This window comes from Arachis hypogaea, chromosome 18, assembly GCF_003086295.3.
Source record: "Arachis hypogaea cultivar Tifrunner chromosome 18, arahy.Tifrunner.gnm2.J5K5, whole genome shotgun sequence".
In the NCBI taxonomy this organism is placed as follows: domain Eukaryota; kingdom Viridiplantae; phylum Streptophyta; class Magnoliopsida; order Fabales; family Fabaceae; genus Arachis; species Arachis hypogaea.
In genome coordinates this window covers 42,575,608-42,584,495 of record NC_092053.1, presented here as the reverse complement: position 1 = coordinate 42,584,495, position 8,888 = coordinate 42,575,608, and the positions used below count along the sequence as shown (strand labels likewise).

Below are 8,888 nucleotides of genomic sequence, written 5' to 3'. Positions count from 1 at the left end.
ACCCAGGGGCTATTAGAAATGGGATAAATAATCTCAGCCTCCCAGAGCTTAGTGACTTCCTTCTGCACCACTTCCTTCATAGCTGGATTCAGTCGCCTTTGTGGTTGTACCACTGGTTTGGCGTCATCCTCCAGCAGGATTTTGTGCATGCATCGGGTCCGGCTAATTCCCTTAAGGTCACTGATAGTCCACCCAAGGGCGGTCTTGTATGTCTTGAGCACTTGGATTAGTGCTTTTTCTTCCTGTGGTTCTAAGGCAGAGCTTATGATCATAGGATAAGTATCTCCATCTCCCAGAAATACATATTTCAGGGAGGATGGTAATGGCTTGAGCTCAAGCTTTAGAGGTTTCTCCTTTTCCTTAGGAGTTTCCAAAGGTTCCCTTAAATCAGGCTGGGCATCAATAAGGATGTCATTCAGTCCTTCTTTGAGTCCCGCAGCCATGTTTACTTCTTCCACTAGGGAATCAATGAGGTCAATGCTCATGCATTCCTCTGGGGTATCTAGATGCTGCATAGCCTTGACAGCATTCAGTATGAACTTTTCCTCATTAACTCTCAGGGTTACTTCCCCTTTTTCAACATCAATAAGGGTCCATCCTATAACTAGGAAGGGTCTCCCTAGGATAAGGGATGCAATCTTGTGCCCTTCCATATCCAACATCACAAAGTCAGTGAAAAAAGTAAAGGGTCCAACCCTGACAATCATGTCTTCAACTGCGCCTGATGGTATCTTAATAGAACCATCAGCAAGTTGAAGGTATATGTGGGTTGGTTTGACTTCATCAGTCAAGAAAAGTTTCTTTATTAATGAAGCAGGTATTAGGTTAATGCTTGCTTCAAGATCACATAGAGCTGTCCATGTGCAAGCATTCCCTAGAGTGCATGGTATCATAAAACTTTCAGGATCCTTAAGTTTCTCTGGTAAGCTATTTTGAATGACTACACTGCACTCGTCAGTGAAGAGGATTGTTTCTGTCTCTCTCTAATCCTTCTTATGACTTAAGATGTCCTTCATGAACTTAGCATAAGAAGGTATATGTTCAAGAGCCTCTGCAAAAGGGATCTTGATCTCTAATGTTCTGAGATAATCCGAAAAGCGGGCAAACTATTTATCTTTTTCCTCTTGACAGAGTTTCTGAGGAAATGGCATCTTAGCGTTATACTTATCAATCTTGGTTGATGAATACTGAGTGCCATGTGTATTGGAAGGGGAGTTACTAGCTTGCTTGTGAGGGTTGTTATCAGTATATGACTGGCCTCCCTTGCTTGGGCGTTCAACGCTCTTGTTGTTGCCCCCTTCCTAGCGTTCAACACCAGGGATACTATTCCCTTTTGGGTGTTCAACGCCCTTGCTGTTGTCCCTAATTGGGCGTTCAATGCCAGGGATGGATACCCCTTCTTGGCGTTGAACGCCAATGACATTCCTCCTTGGGCATTCAATGCCTTCAGAGACATCTTGGACATCAGTCTGGTGTTCCTCTGTTAGATTTTTTTCCCTTGATCACTTACTTCACTAAGGTTGGATTTTTAAGGATTTCCCACTCCTCAGTTGAATAGCCTGGCATTCCTCTGTTATCTGTTTAGATAACTGCTGCCTTGTTTGACTCAGCTAGGCTTCTATATTCCTGTTAGAAGCCTGAGTTTCTTGCAAAGCCTCTTGCAATTCCAGTAGTTTCTGGGCAAGGGCGTGTAGTTACTGAGTTAATGGGCCATCCTGTTCTGGAGGGTTAGGTTCAATAGAGATTGCCTTAACCTCTCCTTTCATAGAAGTCTCAGCAGATAAGTACAGATGCTGATTAGTGGCAACTGTCTTAATAAGCTCGTGAGCCTCTTCAATTATCTTTCTCATGTGTATGGAACCACCAACAGAGTGGTCCAAAGACATTTTAGCCATATCTAAAAGTCTATAGTAGAAGATGTCTAACTATACCCGTTTTGAAAACATTTCAGTGGGACATTTTCTTAGCATCTATACCTCTCCCAAGCATCATGAAGAGATTCATTATCTCCTTGTTTGAAGCTTTGGATGTCCAGTATCAGCTGGATTATCTTTCTTAGAGTAAAGTATTGATTTAAAAACTTGTCTACTAACTATTTTCAAGTTTTCAAGCTAGCTTTGGGTTGGTTATCCAACCACCTCTTTGCTTAGTCCTTTACAGCAAAAGGAAAGAGTAATAGTCTGAAGACATCTTGGTCTACTCCCTCATTGTGTACTGTGTCAGCAATCTTTAAGAAATCTGCCAAAAACTCAGTAGGTTCTTCTTATGGAAGTCTAGAATACTGGCAGTTTCACTGCACTAAGGTAATGAGTTGAGGGTTTAGTTTAAAGGTACTTGCTCTGATGTGAGGTATGCTAATACTTCTTCCGTAGAAGTTAGCAGTGGGGTTTGTATAGGACCCCAGAGTTCCTCTGAACTCTTTCCCATTTGGGTTCATGATGAAGAAATGTAGAAGAAGAACAAGAATGAAGGGTAAAGATGTAAATTGTAATTAAAATATTTTTTATTTTTATTTTATTTATTAATTTAATTCGAAAATAACGGTTAATTAATTAAAAAGAATTGAAAATTAATTAATGAATTTCAAAAAAGAAGAGAGAGAAATAGAAGAAGACATTTCGAAAATTAGAAGAGAGAGAAATTAGTTAGGAAGTTTTGAAAAAGAAGAGAGAGAAACCAAGTAACTGATTAAGAAAAGATTTAAAAACAAGATAAGATAGAAGATTAGAAAAGATTTGATTTTAAAATTTGAAATTTGAAATTTAAATTTTTTATTTTGAAATTGAATTTTGAATTTTGAAATTTGAATTTGAAACAACATAAGATAAAGATTTGAAAAAAGATTTGATTTTTGAAAAGGTTTGATTTTGAAATTTGAAATAAGATAAGATAGGATTTTTGAATTTTAAAGAAAGATAAAAAGATAAGATAAGATTTTGAAAGAGATATGATTTTTGAAAATATTTGAATTTTGAAATTTAAAACTAAGATAAGATAAGATAAGATAATGATTTGAAATTAAAATCTAAAATTTTATTTGAAATTTTCCAAAATTAATTAAAATAAAGATAGAAAAGATCTTTTTTTTTATTTTTGAATTTAATGAAGAAAGAGAAAAATATACAAAAGACACCAAACTTAAAATTTTTAGATCTAAGAACACCTAGTGTGTGAAAATTAAGAAAAAAAACACAAAGAGACACCAAACTTAAAAATTTTAAGATCAAAACAAGAACACTTTGAAGATCAAGAAGGACACTAAGAACAAGACTCAAAGAATTCAAAGAAAGAAAGAACATGCAAAAGACACAAAACTTAAAAATTTTGAAAACTAAAGACACAATTTTCGAAAATTTAAAGAAAAGACACAAGAAAACACCAAACTTAAAGATTGATATAAGATTCAAACAAAAGGCACTATTTTTGAAAATTTTTAGAAAAAGACTTAAAGAAATTCAAAAATTCAACAAGAACACAAATAAAAGACTCAAACCAAAAACAAAGATTAAATAAAGAAAAAAAAATTTTTGAAAAAGTTTTTTGATTTTTTTGAAAAAAAGAAAAATAAAATAAAAGATTCTAACAAAATTAAAGACAATACCTAATCTAAGCAACAAGATAATCCGTCAGTTGTGCAAACTCGAACAATCCCCGGTAACGACGCCAAAAACTTGGTGCGTGATGAGCGGATAATTTATACGCTTTTTGGCATTGTTTTTAGTATGTTTTTAGTAGGATCTAGTTACTTTTAGGGATGTTTTCATTAGTTTTTATGTTAAATTCACATTTCTGGACTTTACTATGAGTTTGTGTATTTTTCTGTGATTTCAGGTATTTTCTGGCTGAAATTGAGGGACTTGAGCAGAAATCAGATTCAGAGGTTGAAGAAGGACTGCTGATGCTGTTGGATTCTGACCTCCCTGCACTCAAAGTGGATTTTCTGGAGCTACAGAACTCGAAATGGCGCGCTTCCAATTGCGTTGGAAAGTAGACATTCAGGGCTTTCCAGAAATATATAATAGTCCATATTTTGGCCAAGAATAGACGACGTAAACTGGCGTTCAACGCTAGTTCTCTGACCAAATCTGGCGTCCAGCGCCAGAAAAGGATCCAAAACCAGAGTTGAACGCCCAAACTGGCACAAAAACTGGCGTTCAACTCCACAAATGGCCTCTGCACGTGCAACACTTAAGCTCAGCCCAAACACACACCAAGTGGGCCCCGGAAGTGGATTTATGCATCAAATACTTACTCATGTAAACCCTAGTAGCTAGTTTATTATAAATAGGACCTCTTACTATTGTATTAGGCATCTTTGGATTACCTTATGATCCTTTGATCACGTTTTAGGGGGCTGGCCATCTCGGCCATGCCTGGACCTTCACTTATGTATTTTCATACGGTAGAGTTTCTACACTCCATAGATTAAGGTGTGGAGCTCTGCTGTTCCTCAAAGATTAATGCAAAGTACTACTGTTTTCTATTCAATTCTTCTTATTTCGCTTCTAAGATATCCATTCGCACCCAAGAACGTGATGAAGGCGATGATTATGTGTGACGCTCATCACCATTCTCCCCTATGAACACGTGCCTGACAAACACTTCCGTTCTACATGAAATAAGCTAGAATGAATATCTATTAGATCTCCTAACCAGAATCTTCGTGGCGTAAGCTAGAATGATGGCGGCATTCAAGAGAATCCGGAAGGTCTAAACCTTGTCTGTGGTATTCCGAGTAGGATTCAATGATTGAATGACTGTGACGAGCTCCAAACTTGCGATTGCAGGGCGTTAGTGACAGACGCAAAAGGATAGTAAATCCTATTCCAGCATGATCGAGAACCGACAGATGAATAGCCGTGCCGTGACAGGGTGCGTGAGCATATTATTCACTGAGAGGATAAGATGAAGCCATTGACAAGGGTGATGCCTCCAGACGATTAGCCGTGCCGTGACAGGGCATTGGATCATTTTCCCGAGAGATGACCGAAAGTAGCCATTGACAGTGGTGATGTATCACATAAAGCCAGCCATGGAAAGGAGTAAGACTGATTGGATGAAGATAGCAGGAAAGCAGAGGTTCAGAGGAACGAAAAGCATCTCCATTCTCTTATCTGAAATTCTCACCAATGAATTACATAAGTATCTCTATCCCTATTCTATTAATTATTATTCGAAAACTACATAACTGTTTTATATCCGCCTGACTGAGATTTGCAAGGTGACCATAGCTTGCTTCATACCAACAATCTCCGTGGGATTCGACCCTTACTCACGTAAGGTATTACTTGGACGACCCAGTGCACTTGCTGGTTAGTTGTATCGAAGTTGTGATAATTATGAATTAAGATCAGAGCACCAAGCTTTGGAGCCATTACCAGGATTTGTTCGAGCCTGGAGATCACAATTTCGTGCACCAAGTTTTTGGCGCCGTTGCCGGGGATTGTTTGAGTTTGGACAACTGACGGTTCATCTTGTTGCTCAGATTAGGTAATTTTCTTTTCATTTTCTTTTCAAAAAAATTTTTCAAAAATATTTCAAAATTTTCTCCTCTGTTTTCAAAAAAAATAAAAATGTTTTCAAAAATTTTATTCAAAATTTTTAAGAATGAATTCTAGTGTTTCATGAAGCATGTGAAGCCTGGCTGGCTGTAAAGCCATGTCTAAATTCTTTTGGACTGAGGTTTTGGATTAAAATTGAATGAATTACATTCATATGCTTGCTGAAGCTTGGCTGGCCACTGGCCATGTCTAGTGTTTTGGACCGGAGCTTTCATTGAAGGCTTGGCTGGCTAGTGAGCCATGTCTAATTCCTGGACTGAAGCTTTAGACTAAGAATGCAAGATTCCTGGAATTCATGTTAAAAATTTTGGAATCCTTATTTTTCTTTTTCATATAATTTTCGAAAAAATCCAAAAAAAATTAGAAAATCAAAAAAATCAAAAATATTTTTCTGTTTCTTGTTTGAGTCTTGAGTCATATCATAAGTTTGGTGTTAATTGCATATGCATCTTGCATTTTTTCGAAAATATCATGCATTCATAGTGTTCTTCATGATCTTCAAGTTGTTCTTGGTAAGTCTTCTTGTTTGATCTTGATGATTTTTTGTTGTGTCTTTTCATGTTTTTCATATGCATTCTTGAATTCTTAATGTCTAAGCATTAAAGAATTCTAAGTTTGGTGTCTTGCATGTTTTCTTTGCATTAAAAATTTTTCAAAAATGTGTTCTTGATGTTCATCATGATCTTCATAGTGTTCTTGGTGTTCATCTTGACATTCATAGCATTCTTGCATGCATCACATGTTTGATCTAAAAATTTCATGCATTGCATCATTTTTCTTGTTTTTCCCTTGCATCATAAAAATTCAAAAATAAAAAAAAATATCTTTCCCTTTTTCTCTCATCAAATTCGAAAATTTGAGTTGACTTTTTCAAAAATTTTTAAAATCAAGTTGTTTCTTATGAGTCAAATCAAATTTTCAATTTGAAAATCTTATCTTTTTCAAAATCTTTTTCAAAAATCAAATCTTTTTCAAATTTCTTAGTTATTTTCGAAAATTCTAAAAATATTTTTCAAAAATCTTTTTCTTATTTTTATATCAAATTTTCGAAAATAACATAATCAATTAATGTTTGATTCAAAATTTTGAAGTTTGTTACTTGCTTGTTAAGAAAGATTCAAACTTTAAGTTCTAGAATCATATCTTATGATTTCTTGTGAATCAAGTCATTAATTGTGATTTTAAAAATCAAATCTTTTTCAAAACTAATTTCAATCATATCTTTTCAAAAATATCTTCTTATCTTATCTTTTTCAAAAATATCATTTCAAAATATCTTTTCTAACTTCCTAACTTCTTATCTTTTCAAAATTTGTTTCAACTAACTAACAAACTTTTTGTTTGTTTCTTAACTTTTTCAAAACCACCTAACTAACTTTCTCTCTCTCTCATTTTCGAAAATATCTTCCCTCTTTTTCAAAAATTTCTTTTTAATTAACTAATTATTTTTATTTTTTATTTTTGATTTCAAAAATTTTCGAAAATTACTAACATTTTTCAAAAACCATTTTCAAAAATCACTAACTCTTTTTCAAAATAATTTTCGAAAATTATCCCTCCCCCATCCTATTCTATTTACTCATTCATATCTTAACATCTCATCTCACATCTCTTCCATCCATACAGTTGTGTTTCTTCCTTTACATCACATCCTTTGTCTCCCCCTCTTTTCTTCCACTCACACAGGGATCCCTATACTGTGGTATAAAGGATCTCTATTATTATTATTATTTTTCTGTGCCTTCTTCTTTGTCATATGAGCAGGAGCAAGGATAAGAACATTCTTGTGGAAGCAGATCCAGAACCTGAAAGGACTCTGAAGAGAAAATTAAGAGAAGCTAAATTACAACAATCCAGAGATAACCTTTCAGAAATTTTCGAACAGGAAGAGGAGATGGCAGCCGAAAATAATAATAATGTAAGGAAGATGCTTGGTGACTTTACTGCACCTAATTCCAATTTACATGGAAGAAGCATCTCCATTCCTGCCATTAGAGCAAACAACTTTGAGCTTAAACCTCAATTAGTTTCTCTGATGCAGCAGAACTGCAAGTTTCATGGACTTCCATCTGAAGATCCTTTTCAGTTCTTAACTGAATTCTTGCAGATATGTGATACTGTTAAGACTAATGGAGTAGATCCTGAAGTCTACAGGCTCATGCTTTTCCCTTTTGCTAGAGCTAGATTATGGTTGGATTCTCAACCTAAAGACAGCCTGAACTCTTGGGATAAGCTGGTCACGGCTTTCTTAGCCAAGTACTTTCCTCCTCAAAAGCTGAGCAAGCTTAGAGCTGATGTTCAAACCTTCAAACCGAAAGAAGGTGAATCCCTCTATGAAGCTTGGGAAAGATACAAACAGTTGACCAAAAAGTGTCCTTCTGACATGCTTTCAGAATGGACCATCCTGGATATATTCTATGATGGTTTAGCTGAGCTATCAAAGATGTCACTGGACACTTCTGCAGGTGGATCCATTCACCTAAAGAAAACGCCTGCAGAAGCTCAAGAACTCATTGACATGGTTGCTAATAACCAGTTCATGTACACTTCTGAAAGGAATCCTGTGAGTAATGGGATGCCTATGAAGAAGGGAGTTCTTGAAGTTGATACTCTGAATGCCATATTGGCTCAGAATAAAATATTGACTCAGCAAGTCAATATGATTTCTCAGAGTCTGCATGGAATGCAAGCTGCATCCAACAGTACTCAAGAGGCATCTTCTGAAGAAGAAGCCTATGATCCTGAGAACCCTGCAATAGCAGAGGTAAATTACTTAGGTGAACCTTATGGAAACACCTATAACTCAACATGGAGAAATCATCCAAATTTCTCATGGAAGGATCAAAAGCCCCAACAAGGCTTTAATAATGGTGGAAGAAACAGGTTTAGCAATAGCAAGCCTTTTCCATCATCAACTCAGCAACAGACAAAGAACTCTGAACAAAATGCCTCTAATTTAACAAATCTAGTCTCTGATCTATCTAACGCCACTGTAAGTTTCATGAATGAAACAAGATTTTCTATTAGAAATCTGGAAGCACAAGTGGGCCAGCTGAGTAAAAGGATCACTGAAATCCCTCCTAGTATTCTCCCAAGCAATACAAAAGAGAACCCAAAAGGAGAATGCAAGGCCATTGACATAAGTGCCATGGCCGAACCTGTGAGGAGAGGAGAGGACGTGAATCCCAAGGAGGAAGACCTCCAGGGACGTCCAGTGATCAATAAGGAGCTTCCCTCTGGGGAACCAAAGGACTCTGAGGCTCATCTAGAGACCATAGAGATTCCATTGAACCTCCTTATACCCTTCATGAGCTCTGATGAGTATTC

General features: G+C 36.1%; 1 non-coding gene across 1 annotated transcript; it reads right to left on the bottom strand.

Moving 5' to 3' along the window:
- Positions 1–7,842: 7,842 nt before the first annotated feature.
- On the bottom strand, positions 7,843–7,950 carry LOC112774196 (small nucleolar RNA R71). The gene has a single exon (XR_003188695.1). It is a non-coding gene; the product is annotated as a small nucleolar RNA R71 (small nucleolar RNA).
- Positions 7,951–8,888: the final 938 nt, after the last annotated feature.